General features: G+C 28.6%; 1 protein-coding gene across 1 annotated transcript in view; it reads left to right on the top strand.

Annotated features, from left to right (window-relative positions):
- LOC111620366 (tubby-related protein 4-like) overlaps nt 1–18,179 on the top strand; it is a 57,031-nt gene that overhangs the window by 15,865 nt on the left and 22,987 nt on the right. The window lies entirely within an intron of this gene.

Genomic DNA, 18,179 nt, shown 5'->3' with positions numbered 1-18,179 from the left:
AAAAAACCTAAGTGTAGTCTGATTTCTACTGTATGTGCAGTGTCCATGCTGAAGTGAGGTATGGTTTACAAAGAATTTATGTGAGTTTTTTGGTTTTTATTTGTGTCCTGTTAAATATTTTTATATATATTTAGTTAGCTGAAGAGGGGCTGATGCCCGAAACGTTGATGTATGGAAAAAACGTTCTAACTAAATAAAAGATTCAACTAGCCCAGTGTTGAGAAAAACGTCACTTCATTGTGCCAGTACACAATAAGCAAATACAACACGGTTTCGACAACATCAATGAAAACATAAATTAAAATAAAATAAATTACGCATGTCATTAACTAACATTAAGTCTAATCTATGTCATTCTCTTGTTTCATCACGTTATCAAGTAGAGACTGCCAAGCTTTGGATAACATTTATTTTTTTTTTGAAATTAATGCATATACCCTTTTTAGAAGCTTGGAAAATTTCAAACACTTCCATTGATTAAGTTGTTGACATCAAACACCTTTTTTTAATAATTTAGCCTGATCCCAACAAGTGAGCCAGGGGTTTTAGCATTTAAATATTTTAAATAAATCTTTACAAAATGTTGATTTTCCAATCATAGTATTATTTAAAAATTCATAAATATTAAAATCAAATTTGCATACTTGATTTTGATGAAATGAGAAAAAGCTTCTTAAAGGCATTTAAAAATTGATGTTTCTAAAATGAATTTTTGTTTTCTTAATGACCATAAAAAACTCAATTTTTAAATATTAATTTTAATTCATATTCTAACTGAAATTTTAATATAAGATAAGAATAGTTTGAATAATAAATAAAATTATTCAGTAATTCTATAAATACTATTACTTAAAATACTGTGTATTTCAAAGAAAAAAAATTCAATTATAATGTGTATTGAGAGTTGAAATCAGAAGTTAATGAATAGCTAAACAAAAACATCTGAGATTTAAGAAAATTATGCCAAGTAAAAATTTATGACAATTTAGATGACAGTCAAAATTTCTCTTAGTGTTTCTTTGTTAAAGGTTAAAAGCTTGGTGCTTGGAAGCAAAATGTAAAAAACAATAATACAGGTAAAATCTTGTCAGAGTCACTTTCAAGTGTCAAGCTTTTACCAAAGAAAAACTCCTGAGAAAAATTTTACTGTCATAAATTTTTACTTGGTGTAATTTTTTTACATTGTAGATGTTTTTGTTTGGATATCAATTGTTTGTGTTGAATAACTGTATTATTATGTAAGACATAAGATGATTACATACAACTTGGGTGGCACTTGGTGACTGAACATGCTGCCAATCAAACATGCTGCTGATCGACACTTTCAATACACCATTTAGAAAAATTGTTATAAAAAGTTTTAATTTGCATAAATTTGAACTTTTGTAATTGAGTAACATTTTGAATAAAATTCATTTGTTTCCATGAAATTTTATTTTTATAAGCTGTAAAATTAAGCCTTAAATCTGAATTAGCCCTATGGGGAAACCCCTCATTAACTTTGACCTATCAACCCAGAAGTTTTGTGAACACCTCTCTGACAATGAGAAAATTAAGTTTAAAATTTGAGCTTTCTAGACCCAGTAGTTTTTCTCTATAATCATCTGCAGTGCCAGATGAAAAAGAAGAAAATACAGCTTGTTTTGGTGATTTTTGCACTTTTCAATTGCCTGAATTTTGGCAATTGCTTTATAGAAAATCTTTAAATTTTGCATACTACCTAAGAAAACAGTTTTCTTTCGAACGAGACGTTCAGAATTATTTCAGGTGTTTGGGGATCAGAGAAATTGACCCTCAAAAATTTGCAATTCTGATTCCTGTATATATATGTCAGTGACTTCTTTACTTGGTGAGGAGTTACTGCCATGACTCCTGATTAACATTAATTTTATTTTATTGTATGAGTACTTATTGGTTAACTTCCGATTCTTAATCTTTGGTTGTAAATATAGACATTAAAAGTATATAAAATATAGACATATAAGTATTGGCCTTTTGTTTATTTTAGTATAATAACCTGTACACATTTAAAGACATGGATATAATAGAGATTTGTAAAAGACTACTATATTTTAACATATAGTGCATCTCTAAGTAATATTGAATTGTACAAAAAGTAGTAGTAGAAAACAATTTTATTCCTTTATTTCTGTTTCAGTTTGTTTTGCTATTTTGAATTACTAATGCTAATTATTAAATATAATATATATTAATGTTGTTTGCTTGAAATATTTAATGTCTTGATTTTCTTTTATTTGTTTTTAAAAAATAGCTGAATATCATAGCTAAATTGGGCCATTATTAAATTAATGAACTAGAGAGTATAGCATCATATGATATGTTGAACACAGATGGAGAAATGAGATAATATTCTTTGTATTTTATTGATATTGAAATTTATACATGATATATAAGTTTAAACAATATATGTATATACAACTATACAAGCATAGCAGTCTTATAAAATTTTTTAGTTTCAATATAGTTTTTAATTAATTTTGTTTAAAAATTTTTAATAATTATATAAATTTATTAGAGAGATGTAGAAAGATAGTGTTGTCATCTGTTAATAAATAAATAAACAAATTCATAATTTTATTGATTGATAATTTAGAGTTGTATAGATTGGCAAAGAGAGTTGAGTCCTGGATTGAGCTGTTTTTTCCTGTAAATTAAATGGGCAACATTACAAATTACATTAACCAACTCACAGCAAGCTGGACTCTCTCCAAACTATAAATTTAGAAGTTAATGTATAACTTTATTTATTATTACAGAATTCAAGTTCAGACATTTTAAACTTTTCTAGATAAGTGTGAATTATTAATTAAAAAATTATCAGTGTGCTTAATTATAAAAGTTATTAAACAGATGGTAATATTTTATATCTCTAGTAATCAATATAATTAATCTTTAAAAAATTTAATATCCAATATCAATCAAAAAATATAAGTCAATAATTTGGTCTACTGTATGATAAATATAATCCAGACAGGATAGTTTAAATTTTAATTAATACTACATATAAAAAATATGCATTTATATACAAATTATTTCTATTTCACTAAAGACAATGTTAATAACATCGCCATTAGTAAATAATTTTTTTATATTGAGTAGTGTAAGTATCTAAAAAATTGTATGGTTTTCATGGTATTACTGTTTTGACAGTAATTATGTGGAATATGTTGCAGATGGCAATTATTCATTGATTCAGTTTAAACTTAAAATTATAAATTATGAGATTCAAAAAAATAAGTGACAAAAAGTGATAAGTTTAATGTAATTCAAGTCTGTTTGTTTATAAATATAAATTTGGCATACAATGCTATACAAGCAGACCAAAGATATGTCCTACATTTGGAGAAAGTAAGGAATACACAGCTAAAAATGGTTTAAAATATTTTCATCAAGGAATGAATTGCTTGATGTTGTGCTCCTTAAGAGATGATCAACATCTAATAATGATGAATATAATGTTGCTGTTGAGTCAGATTCAAGTCAAACATGTGAACTGGGTTCAGAAAAAGTCAGCTTGAGCAATGAAACAATTCATACATTATTCCAAAAATAACTTACATTGATCATCACAAATTATTGTGTTCTTACACAATAATGTGAGGCTTCACAAGGCTTAAGTAATCCAAGAAAAGATTCACACTTTTGGTTGGAAAATTCTATTCTACTTTCCATTTTCTTTAAACCCATGCCATCTGACTATTACCTCTTTATGTCGTTTTTCAATCACATGCACTACTGATAGTTTTGAAATCAAGAGACATTGAGCAGTTTTCAAATTACAGATCTATAAATTCTGATTGGTGTTCATCTGCCTGTCTGTCTTTCCTTATTCTTGAGAATGGAGTTAAATAGATGAAAGTTGAGACCAGATATGGAAAGCTTAGATCCCAATTAACAATATACAAACTTCCAGTTTGGACTTGAAGTTATTTCAATTCAAAAGTTTTCTCCTGAATGGAGTTTTATAGATGATTGCATAACTCTGTTATTAACAGGAAAAGTATGATATACAGGGACAAGATACTACTAAAATCAAAGCCTACATTTTAAATTAAATAAATTTTAAAAATTATTAAAAATTGCAATCTGGCATTTTGACAATGTCACAATAAATAATTGCTCTTTAGAAATCGAGTTAAATGAGTTTTTTTGCTACTGAAAACAGTGGGCATTTATGAACTTTTTCGGGAAAAAGTTTTATTAATAATTTGGAATGAAATGTTTTGTTTATTTTTTTTATGAATGTTTTGATTTTGTATTAAAAAAAACTGCATTAATTAACTTTTTTGGATCACCCGATATTTTGTTTTATACAGTATTTTACTTTTTATTTCTTTATTTCATGATATTACTATATTTCTTTGATTTTAATATGTAATTGATTGTAAGATGTCAGTTTAAAATTGAAAATGCATAAATTTTTTAAATATTAATCTACAATAAAGTAAATTTGTAGATAATTATATGGATAAATTTATAACTTATTATTTTGATCAAACCAATAAAACAAATGATGATGATGTACATCACATAATTTTTTTTCACTCTTTATGCCTGTTTAGAATGTAGTGTATGATAGACTTTAATTTTAGTACAGCATCATAATATAAGTTTTGTGAAGACATTTTAACTGGAAAACAGTGCTCAAATTTTAATCTAATTCAACAGCACAAGTAATGAAAAGTACATACATTTGCATGTATATAACCCAATGCCATTGCATATAACTGAAATGATTGCAGAATGAACAGATATGAAGTTTGCTCATATGAAGACAATAAAAACTAAGCCACAACTTTTCATGCAGTTGTCAAACTGGGAGCCTTCATTCTAGAATCAGTCAAAAGATAGTGAATGCTAGACACTGAAGTTTGTTTTGATATTGAATACAAGTTACCATCACTATAATATGCATCATGATTTCAGAAATATTAATTAAAATATAAAAAATATACATTTTAGAATTGAAGACATTTAGTATTTCATATGAATTTGGTTTTAGTGTATGAGAAGTGCAAAGATGAGGTGCAAAATTATATCAATACATAATCTTGTCAATGTGACATCATCTTTCAAATAGTCAACAAAACAATTCAAATTTTAAGATGTCCATAAATATAAAACCAGTAAAAAAGTGACAAAAAACAAAATGGACTTTACCAATTTTCATATTGTTATATAGGTATTATTACCATATATTATCTGAAATTGATGATAACCTTTCAGTCTTTTCTAGCATTAAAACATTTAATGTTTGAAATGAAACATTTTCAGTATTGTTATGGTATTACCATATTACCTCAATTAAATCCAAAGAGTTTATTTTTAAAATGTTTGTATCCTTGGAGTATATTTGAAGACCCAGGATTTATCATCTTGCAAGAGGAGATAAATGAGTAAAAATTGAAAAAATACTTCAATTACTTTTGCATTTTTGGAGCTATCAAAACCATTCATTAACTGTATTTATGGATTACAGCTACAATATTTGAAATAATTACTTTTTTGTAGTTAACTGGATTCAGTATCTTCCAATTCAGTTGTTATATTGTAATTTATATTTGTTTTACTGTCAGGATAAGGTTATACTATCATCTTCTGATCTGAACTTGCCATCTCTTTTCACTTTGAGTTCTCCTAATTATCCTTCAGTGATTTATGAACTCCAGTGCAACTATCCCATACACAGCATTTGGCAATATTTGTAATTTTATTTCAGATGATGTTTCCATGAACTTTGGAATAGAAAGTTCTATTCAACTCTAGAAAATTTGAAGAGGTAGTTTTAGTTAACTTCCATACCTGTCTCTCTAAACTGCATTATACTCTGTACAGTGCAGCACTTCAACATACAGTAGACTTGCTAATCCAGTCTCTCAATTATCTGGCATACCCCATTAAAATATCTTTCTCTTATTCATGTTTATTATTTTAAAAAAAAATATATAGTAATTCTAGATTTTGAACCATGAAACCTTCACTGTAATTGTAATTTAAGTCATAAATATAATTTAAACTGCAATGATATTTTAACAATTTTAACTATAAATACTTAATTTTAAATGAAAAAATATATGTATGTATCAGCACAACCTAAAGAAAATTCCAGATGTCATGCCAACGGATGAGGTGCCTTTGCCCGAAATGCGTATTGGCCTCTAGAAGATTCACAATAAAGATGATGTAAAATGCCTTGTGTCTATTAATGCACCTAGTAGTGAAGAATAAACAAATAAAGGAAGACATGGTCTCGGAAATACATATATATAGTAAATTTGTAACATTAACTTTAATAAAAGATAAACTTGCAATTACTGTATCTTTGTGCATAATTTCACAATAACAAAATACAACTCCAAAAAAGAATCAGTATAGAAGGGTGTCAGGCCATGTCGTTCATTGCCTTTAATCTTATATATTCAGTAATCTGGCACTTACTCATGTGGCATTCCTCTATATATGGAATGGCTAGATTAGCAAGAGTCTACAGTATTTTGTATGCTTTTCAACCTGGGGTTTATTTTTATAGCATCTTTATCTCTAGGGGTTTATTGAATTTGAATAAACCTAGTCTTCAAAGAAGACTAGGTTTATTCAAATTCTAAATTTTAATCAAAGAACTATCGTATTTACAAAAGTAGATGCTTTGCTAAGACATTTTATATTAAAAAGAAAATGAGACTTGGGGAAGAGCTTGCAGAAAGTGAAACTCATAAATATGGTATTTGCATGATGCTGGCTGGTCATAATGTCAAAAAAATACAAAACTTAAACATTTAAAGACAACAGTTTAGTATGCTGACCAGTGAGGAGTTTCACTGGCTGTGCATAAATGTCCAGGAGGACAGAATGAGAAAGGAACTTTTGAATGAAGAGAATGAGAATGAGAAAGTGGAGTTTGAAAAAGTTTTTTGAGGAGAATGAGATAGTGGTTGCCACTGAAAAAATGCAGGCATTTTTTCAGTGGTAACCACTGAAAAAATGCCTGCAAATGAAATAGCTACACACCTCCCAGGAAATCTATCCTAGTAAATCATTTTTTGTGCTCCATGACTCTAAGATCACTTTATTTGCCAAAACCTGCGTTGAAGCAACATCAGAGAAGTGTGTAAACTGTAAAACAATAGATTTCTGGTGGCATCAAGTAGGACATAGCTTAGTTTTCCAATGTTTTAATTTAGAGAGTAGACAATCCAGACAGTATACACTAGTGGTCACCAACCTTTCTCACCTCATGGATTACCAAACTCATAATTTTGAATCTCACAGATCACTATCATGAATTTTTTTAAACAATACAAGCATCTATAGAATAATGATCATAAAAATTCCATTTTACTTTATATTAATTTATTAATATGAAATTCACTTGTTTAATTATAACAGATTAGTATAATGTTTGTTTCTGCTTGTTTGAAATAAATTTATGGATTCTTGGCTCTTCCACTAAGGATGACAATTGCACTCCCAACATTATTTATTGATTTATTGACATTATTTATTGATAACAGTCATTTTCTGTTTAATTTTAGATTCAAATAAAAAACCCCCAATGAGTGAGAAAAAGCAACCAAAGATTTTGCATTTCTTTCGTAATATTTTGTGTAATCTTGAGTTCATCAATGTTCAAATTTTTCCACGGACCACAGGTCGGTGACCACTGGTGTGCACTAATGTTGGCATGATATCAGATTACAATGTGAGATGTCAAAACCAAGGTGTTTGTTTTTTTTTTTTTTTTTTGGTAGTTTGGAGATCAGTTTTGCAAGCAGAAAAACATTTATTCATTATACCAAGAACAAAGAACTCAGAGACAGAGTAGACTCTCCCGTATTGAACTAATGTGGGTGGCAGTGATCTGGATGTTAGAAAACTCTGGATTAAGGAGTGTGATAATTTTTAAATAAGATTATATGTGCCTACTATATGTATAAATTATGTTTATTTTGACTTTGATGCTTATTTTTGACAATTACAATTAATTTTGAAAGTATTATGTTAAAATTGTTTGTTTTGTCCTTGATTTTCTGATGAGCTACTATAGCTCCAATACTTCATCATTATCACATCAACAGTGCATTGTGCCCTTCTACAAACAACAATGCTACCTTAATAAAAAAAAATTTAAAAATGTACACACTGCAGTATAGAAAGGTAAGATTTAGAGTAGTGTACAATATTTTTGAAAATTTTTGATTGTCTTTCATCAGTCTAGACTCTCTCTTTTCGTGGCAGAAAAGATTTTTCATTTTAACAGAATAATACTGTAGGTCACAGCTCTGAGGCAACAATGAAATGTATGAGTGACCATGGAATCAATTCCTTAAAGTAGGCTGCATGATCACCTGATTTGAATGTTATAAAAAATGAATAGAACTACCTGGCTCATCATACCTTTCCCCTGAACTAGAAGTTTGTGCATCCCCATCACAGGAAATGTTCTGTTCATTTATGATAAAATGTCATTAATGAGAATGTGGAGGCAGCGCAAACTAAGAAGAGAAAACCTTTGTGTCCTTTTTATTTAAAACTATGTTGGGTAATAACATTTAATTTTATGTTATGGATACATAACACTTTTTCATTATTCATTATGGGGTAGAATAATGAGAAAGTCTTATGTATCTATGCATATGGTTTTAATAATTGTAAATTTACTTCATTGTAGAAAACCTGAAGAGGAATATGTAGCATCTGAAATGTATAGTGTGAAAAGTTTATAAAAAAAGTTTATCTTATGGTCTTGGTCTTTAGTTAAAAATTATAAGAAGCATAACATAAAATGAAATGTTAATTTCAACATAGTGTTTTTTTAAATAAAAAAGACAAAGTTTTCTGAGAAAAAAATCATTCCATAAGTCAATAACTTTTAGAAATCAATAAGAAGAGAAAGATTTTGTTATTAGTTTTACAAAAAAAGTTAAATAAAATTCAAGAATTATTGCAGAGGTCACATGAAAAGATTTTGCATGTACCTTGTGCAATACTGGCAACTGTGGCCATCCCATCAGTCCCTGTAATTTTCTACCAGCATAAATTGCTTTACATTGTGGCAAATGAATGCACCAGCATTCAACAGATTGTACTGTCAAACATGGGAAAACTGATACTATCTCTCAAAACCAGAGGAAAATTGTTGGAAAAACATTTAGCAGGTTATCTGATAAGAGAAATTGGAAGTGACCTCTCCATTCCCAAATTCTCAGTCTGATCTGTTCTTAAACACTACAATTCCTCTGAATCCATTGTGCCAAAGAGAAGATATGGAAGATGAAAGGCTATGTTGGAGAGAGAGATTGTATGGTTATCCAAGAAATTAAGGCTCAGTGAGCAGAACATATACAGAGGCTGCAACACTATGGTAAGAAAAGATTGGTAGACCAGTTTTGATCAAAATGACCACTAAAAGGTTAAAAGAGAACAACTATAGATTGTACAAAGCCCAAGCATTAATCTCTACTAATGAAGGCCCAGGAGAAGATATAGTATCAGTGGGCTAAGGATCATCTAATCCAACAAGTTGCCTTTTGAGATCTTGTATGGAAATACTGGATGCAGGGTCATCAGACTAACAAATGAAAGCCTGAAGTAAAGCTATATCAAATAGCAAGTTAAGATCCACTTAAGATGCAAATACAGGAATGTTTCAACATTGCTGATGTAGGTGATATGGTTCCTTATGATTTAACATTAAAGGCAGTTAACTAGTAGAAGCTGTTAAATGACTTCCCAGGATGATGCTAAAGTCCATGCTGTGGTTTCCACTGCTGCATGATTAAGAAATCTAGATTATTGACTGGATGTCCAATTTTCCAGAAATGAACCCTATAGAAGATTTATGGCTATTCCTTAAGAGATAAGTCTGCAAAAAAAGCGAAGGATCAAAAATCAATTGACCACCATTTTAACAGAAGTATCCCTCAAGATGTGTGTCTGTGCCTTGAGTCTACTATGCCCTGTCATGTTGGAGACTTGTATTCTGCAGAAAGGGGTTACAAAATGGTAAGGAAGTCAGGAAAGCCTCGAGAACTGTCTTGTGCAAACTTCAAATCCTGAGTTTTCAACCCAAGTATTTTTTTTCAACAATTATGATCACGTACTATATTTCAAACTTGGTTTTCTACAAATGGAAATAAAAGAGATTTTTCTTTTATATTTCATCAGTTTTTTCCAAATGTGAATAACTTGCAGATGTAAACACTTAAATGTTATTTTATTCATGCATAAACTTCTAGGTCAGGGGAAAGGTGTATTTCATTATGAAAGACTGTTGTTATTGGTTTGAAGTGGAAGAAACTCATGGAATGTACACTATACGGGATTCTATCCTGTAAATTATCTTCAGAAACTGATGCAAAATGTCAAAATGAATTATTGCATATATAAAAAAGCAGGACCAACATTGTTTTAATCACTATCTAAGTTAAACTTTTAAAATAATTTTGTAACTGGTCTTATATTTATGGACAGTTTAAAATTTGGTTTTTTGTTTTCTTGCATTCAGTTTTGAAACAAAAAATATTACTTTGGTGGAAATATGACTTTATATTGCTACCATAAAATGTTTCTTACTTTGCCATTTATTTTTAAAAAATTTTTATGCATTTTAAGATAAATTTTGTTGATGGTCCTGCATGATTGTTGATGGTGCCTGTTGATGGTTTGAGAAGCAGTGTTTCTTATATAGAATTTATCCATTTATAAAATTGTTCTTCAATAGTGCACAAGTGACTACCTTTTTCAATGACAAATACTTGGAACAATCGTTTCTTGTATTAGTAGAAATAAATATTAGATGAGCTTGATAAAATGTTAAATTTAACAAATACAAATAACAGAAAATCCATTTTATTATTGATTACTTTAATAGCATAACAACATTGCTACTTTGGAAGATCTAAAAATATAACAAAATTTTCGTGCATGATATAATTCATAAGAGTATAAGAACTGAAGTTTTCTTATTTTTATTTTTTGCAGATGATAGTTATAAGTCGTATATTGTTGTCTCTTAATATTTATTTGCGTTATAATTATCTACATAATTTTGTTGCTTGTGTGACTATCAAAAACAGAAAATTTATTTTATGATTTAGTTAAATTATTATTTTTTTATTATATAGTTCATTGTAATATTTTTTCTATATAAATATTGCAAAAAGTAAATTTTAACTTTATTAATGATTATATTATCTTAATAAATATCATATAAAGTGCTGATAACAACAGTAATTTAAATAGTCATAATGTGAAAGTTAGTTGAAAAGTTATTTATAACTAATTGATAAAATAAAATTGAAATTACTAAAAACAAATGAATATTTTTATATTAATACATATATTTAATACACATACACAATTTCCAAATACATAGAGAAAAAATAAGTCTCAATAGCTTTAATTATATGATCAATTCATTCTGATATTGAATCTCAATTGAAAAGTTATTTAAGAGTAATCTGATTTTATTAGTCAGTTGATGAAATTGTCTCATTACATTAACATAAGAAGAATCTAACATTAAAAAGAATTAATTGGGGTTGATACCTTGATATCTAAAATTTTTTATAGAAGAATTTTAATAAACTAAATTGTCAAAAATTTAAAAAAATCATTACATTATTGTTATAAACCCAATGTAGATTTATTAAATTTAACCAAAATTGTTATTTAGATGCTTTATAAGTATTCAATTAATAACAGATAATCAGACAATATTACATGTAAGGTATCTTGAGGAACAGTACATGAGTCACTAATCAACAAATAAGGTAATAGAAATATGAAATTGATATATGAATTACTAAAACTTTAATAATAATAAAAATACAAATCAAAGTTATTTTAGTACTTGATTGATTGTTTTTCTCTTTTGTTTTTTGAAATTAAGCACAAAATTGCTATGGAGAACTTATTATATAGAACACTTTTTGGGATGGAAAGAAATAGATTTTATTTTCCATTTTTTATGAAAGAAAAGCATTTTGGGCCATATGCCCCTTAATATGTATAATGGTAAAACTATAATATAACTAATGGTGACCACTGGAATAACTAAGTGTTAAAATATGTTGGAATACCAGTAAAACTGTAAAATGAAAAAGTAAAACCTTCTGAAATATTGAAAAAATTGACAAGTAAGAAAAACTTTAACCTTCTCTCCGTCAGATTGGTGTATGCTTTCCAGCTATTTCTATATCGTCTACATAATCCACATATAAAGTTGGTGTACCCTTGAACTACTGCTATTTCTTCTGTGTGTTTGATTTCCTGAGTTAGTGCCTGGAGAGAGGACAAGTGCATAAAAGCTCTCCTAACTAAAGCCCTAAAGGTAACCACTTTGTACTGAAACAGATCACAGGATCCTATCAGAATATACACGGAGGTGGAACTAGTTTTATGGTACACCAAAGTATGTATGTTCGGCCCTTCAAATGTGATGTCAATGTCTAAGAAATGGACCTTTCAGTTACTATGTTACTCTACTTCAATTAGCAGACCATAAGGATTCATGTTCATCGCATTAACAAATTGTAGTAGATTCGGTTCTGTCCTCCAAAGGATGATGATATCATCTATGTACTGTTTATAGAGTATCATATTAGATAAGAAGTTAGGAAGAGTGGTATATAGTCTAACTACCATTTCACATAGATCTCCAGATACAGGGCTTCCCGTGGGAATACCTTTACCCTGTGTGTAAATAATCCCATTAAATTGGAATACAGAGCTATAACGAATCAAGTGCGAAAGCTCAAGAACCTCTTGGTGTAGTGATTTATCATTGACCTTAGAGAAGAGGAAGTCCCTGAGCACACAAAAACACGATGGTAGTTCAATTGACAGATATAAAGATTTGAAATCCAAAACTGTAGCGTACATTGGGGAGGCAACTTCTTTAAGGGCTGTTTCACACTATGACTGACTGGTCCGACCCAACCGATTTTATAATCGGACCGACTGGTAGTAAAAGCATTCACACTAAGTATGATTACAGTAGAGCATTGATTATCTAATCCCCAATTAACCGTCACATCAGTTAACCGACCGTTCTAGTCGGCAAATTTCAAATGTTCGCTAGTGTTGTGGCATTACAATATTTGGCTATGTCTTGGCTACTTTAATATTATTTTTGTTAAATTTTTGCGTGTTTTAGCTGGCATCAACGGCTCGACCATTGAAGGGCGGCCAGTATTTAAACGAGACTTAATTTTCTAATTATGAGTGGTGGTTTGTTTCGTGAGCAATAAAATAATTTTAAAATAATTTTTAACGATACAATAGCGACGATTATTATTTTAAAAAAAATTTGTTAGGCTAAACATCGATGAAAATTCAACGCAAAGTTGGTTAATAGCGATATACTAATAAACTAATTACATGGGATATACTAATATCCTAATATACTATACTAATAATGTATTTTTTCCTTCTTTTCGGTTATCCGATTTTTTAGTTATCTGACCAACCTGAGTCCCCAATTGAGTCGGATAATCGATGCTCTACTATATATGTTGGTGGCCGACTTATAAGGACCAATCAGAACGCATGCTATAGATCAATACACTAGCCAATCATGGTAAGTTTTTTAAATTAAACAGAAAACATGGCTGTCATGGAAAGCGATCGTGCATTTAGATATATCATGTCATTATTAGATTAGTCAATCATGTACTTTCAACGTTTAGTTTCTTGTAAATCTCTGTCCAAAATTATTTTTTTTATGTTGTCTTTATAATTGGTTCGCCGAATATCATAAAAGCCATAGATATATTCTGACTTCATTTATTAAAGCTTCTGAGAAATCTATACTTTCCGTCATTTTCTAACTTCGACGTAGATTGGATAAATCTAAACTCTGATTGGTTATAGCTTCGAAGCTCTCATTGGCTGTAGCTCACCGACTGCTCCGACCCAACTACAAATATTTAATTTTTCAAATCTGTCCGACTGGAACGACTTGGCGTCGGGCCAGTCGGTCCAGTTGGTCATAGTGTGAAACAGTCCTAAGCTGTTGTATTAGTTCCTTCGGGTTGGATTTGGTAAACCAGTAATCCTGTAAGTGCGTGGTGAGCATGTTGTGTGTGGCTTTCTCTAATATTCGAGTGGGGGCCCTTGTCTTATCTACCACTGGATGAAGCTGTTGCTCTTGCTTGTGGGTCTTGGTGAAGGCGAACAGTTTAGGAGCATCAGGAGCATCCACAATGATATTTTTTAAGTTTAGTTTGTTAGTGAGCTTCGTGTTGGCCAGATGTTTGACCTTGGATTATAACTTATCAATCCAATCCTCTTGGACTTCTGTGCACTGGGTCCTGTGAATGTACTCACTCAAGTGCCTGTCGTAGGTCTCTTGTTTCATCAATACTAAGTGTTTGTCTTTGTCCGCCCAGACCAATATAATCTTATTGTGATATAACCATCTAGATGTTCTCCTTAATTTTTCATGGAGGGTTACAATCTAGTTGCATACTAGGCCCCTTCTGGGCCTCAAAGAGCCCAGAAGGGGCCTAGTACGCAACCACTCCAGTTAACAGGTTTCACATAAGTGTAACCTATCTGTCAATTATCTGTCAATATTAATTATCTGTCAATTATCTGTTAATATTGATATCTTAATTATCTGTCAATATTGATAGCCGTGACATATTTTGATATAAAATATTTTTTTCTTAATTTGTTATTTGACAAATAATTAATCAAATTAAAAGCAAAATCTTTAGATGTCATATTAACAACTTAATGAAAACCCAATACATTATAATAAATTTTTCAAAAAATCTTTTAGCTTATATTTAAACAATAAATAATCTCCCAAACTTTCAAAATAATTTTTTAAAACTATTCTATATAATAAAATTTTAATATTTATTCATTTATTGTATATTTTATACATAAAAATAAACAGTGTGTTTATTTTTTATGTATAAAATCTGTTCATACATTTAAATGTGTGACAGTTTGTGTCTGTATGTGTAGTTACATGATAAATTATTTTAAAAAAAAATTTATTAACAGTGTATAGGTAGTAGTTTTTAACCAAAACTAAGACCTATTTTTGATTTAAATAGAGGATAATTGTCATTAAATTTCTAATATTAGTTTTTTTTCTGTCTGTATCTATATTCATAGTTGTTATGGTTTTATTGTGATCAGTTTGCATTATTTATAAAGAAAAGTCTTATACCATGACTCAAAACTTAAAACCAGATCAGTTTTATTTAATAGAGAATTGAATGCTGATTCCAAAAATGACCTTGATTACTCCTATTTTCACAATATTTGTGGTTAAATTTGACAATGCATGCTAGAAAAGACCAAAAAAACTGTCTTCCCACATCATGTCCTGTGTAGCAGAATGATTAAGACAACTGTATGCTGCAGCTGTAAAAGGTTCTAGGATGGAATCTGTAATTTATTTTCTTAAATATGTAGTCTAAATACTATTTTTGTGATTGGAATATATTTATAATGCTGCCTTTATTTTTCATTTTTATTGTATAAAATATTAAAAAGTTCTAGAAACTATAATAATAATTATTCTTGTGCTTAGAAGAAAGCAATCTCTGCAGTTGCAATCTACCTACATTACAAAAATAACAAAGAAAAAAGATCACAAGATTCAATCCTGGACCAAGAACATTTTTGGAATTGGCATTCAATTCCCTATTAAATAGAACTTGTCTGGTATCAAAGTTTTAAGTCACAGTACAAAGCTGTTTCCTGTTAGTGGAGTCCAGTGTAATAATATTGAGTGCATACTACCTAATATGTATTACCAGAATGATACTGTTGTCATCAATTATATGTTGTTTGTATGTACAGAACACATGCAGATGCAAATGATGACATTAGGTAGATAGCCAAAAATGAAATTAAATTTTTTTCACATAATTCTTGTCTTTTCTGAAAAGTATATTTTCCAAATTTCATCATAACATATTTATTAGATCTCATTTCTGATTCTGCTAGATAAGAGAAATGCAATGAACTTTGTGGTTATCAGAACTTAATTTAACAATCATCCACTACATATATATTAGTAAAAATTAATGATATATCAATATGATGTAAGAAACACCAAGTATCTTTTCATAATTAGTTAATATAATTGTATAAGTTCTGAGAAAATATCTTGATTCATTTATTAAATGAAAGGTAATAACACTACAATAAATGAAAAAAATATTTATTGTAAAACAGATGACAAACAGTACATCATTTTAATAATAAAAGAGATCAATANTAAATAGAGGATAATTGTCATTAAATTTCTAATATTAGTTTTTTTTCTGTCTGTATCTATATTCATAGTTGTTATGGTTTTATTGTGATCAGTTTGCATTATTTATAAAGAAAAGTCTTATACCATGACTCAAAACTTAAAACCAGATCAGTTTTATTTAATAGAGAATTGAATGCTGATTCCAAAAATGACCTTGATTACTCCTATTTTCACAATATTTGTGGTTAAATTTGACAATGCATGCTAGAAAAGACCAAAAAACTGTCTTCCAGCATCATGTCCTGTGTAGCAGAATGATTAAGACAACTGTATGCTGCAGCTGTAAAAGGTTCTAGGATGGAATCTGTAATTTATTTTCTTAAATATGTAGTCTAAATACTATTTTTGTGATTGGAATATATTTATAATGCTGCCTTTATTTTTCATTTTTATTGTATAAAATATTAAAAAGTTCTAGAAACTATAATAATAATTATTCTTGTGCTTAGAAGAAAGCAATCTCTGCAGTTGCAATCTACCTACATTACAAAAATAACAAAGAAAAAAGATCACAAGATTCAATCCTGGACCAAGAACATTTTTGGAATTGGCATTCAATTCCCTATTAAATAGAACTTGTCTGGTATCAAAGTTTTAAGTCACAGTACAAAGCTGTTTCCTGTTAGTGGAGTCCAGTGTAATAATATTGAGTGCATACTACCTAATATGTATTACCAGAATGATACTGTTGTCATCAATTATATGTTGTTTGTATGTACAGAACACATGCAGATGCAAATGATGACATTAGGTAGATAGCCAAAAATGAAATTAAATTTTTTTCACATAATTCTTGTCTTTTCTGAAAAGTATATTTTCCAAATTTCATCATAACATATTTATTAGATCTCATTTCTGATTCTGCTAGATAAGAGAAATGCAATGAACTTTGTGGTTATCAGAACTTAATTTAACAATCATCCACTACATATATATTAGTAAAAATTAATGATATATCAATATGATGTAAGAAACACCAAGTATCTTTTCATAATTAGTTAATATAATTGTATAAGTTCTGAGAAAATATCTTGATTCATTTATTAAATGAAAGGTAATAACACTACAATAAATGAAAAAAATATTTATTGTAAAACAGATGACAAACAGTACATCATTTTAATAATAAAAGAGATCAATAAAAGAAATAGCATTTTGTTCTTTGTTTTTCTCTATGACTGCAATAAAAACAGGAGAGAAGGTTATAAAATGTGTAGTGTAATAGTGTAAGTGAAATTTTATTTGTAGGTTTCTTGCAACTACTATCAGTTGATAGAATTCATAGTTATTTCATTCAGTTTATTTATATAATTAATAACAATCAGCTCTTAGCTATTCAGTTAATGTTAATAATTTTTTATTTTCTTTATTATAATTAGTTTATTTTAATATAAGTATCAAGGGCATTAGTTTAATATTAGTAATATAAATGCATATTACATTAGCATAAGTATATAAATTACTTTAATATAAGTAAATTATTTATGTTTAAAAGTAATTATAATAATAAAAAATGGGAATTAATTTCTTGTGTGTGTTTTGTTATTTTGATCTAAAATGTTATTTAGTATCTATTATAAATCAATACTTTGGATATTTTAAAATTTTATTGCTATTTTTAAAAATAATTTTTAACATTATATTTTTTTCTGAAAATTCAGCACTTTTAAGCATTTAATTTTTTTTTGTGAATTCTGTGTATTTTTTTTCTGCTATATTCTGCTTCCAGAGAAATTTTTTAGAATTAAAGTTGATTCTCACTGTAATAATTATAATAAAACAATATAGTTTTGTATTAAATTTATCTTTTTATATTTTTAAATTTATATTTTTATAATATATATTTAAATAATAATTTATATTATCTGGTGAATGG

The sequence above is a fragment of the Centruroides sculpturatus genome, unplaced genomic scaffold (genome assembly GCF_000671375.1).
Source record: "Centruroides sculpturatus isolate CEXI.00-Female unplaced genomic scaffold, Cexi_2.0 scaffold32, whole genome shotgun sequence".
NCBI classification, from domain to species: domain Eukaryota; kingdom Metazoa; phylum Arthropoda; class Arachnida; order Scorpiones; family Buthidae; genus Centruroides; species Centruroides sculpturatus.
This window is presented reverse-complemented; position numbering and strand designations above follow the sequence as displayed.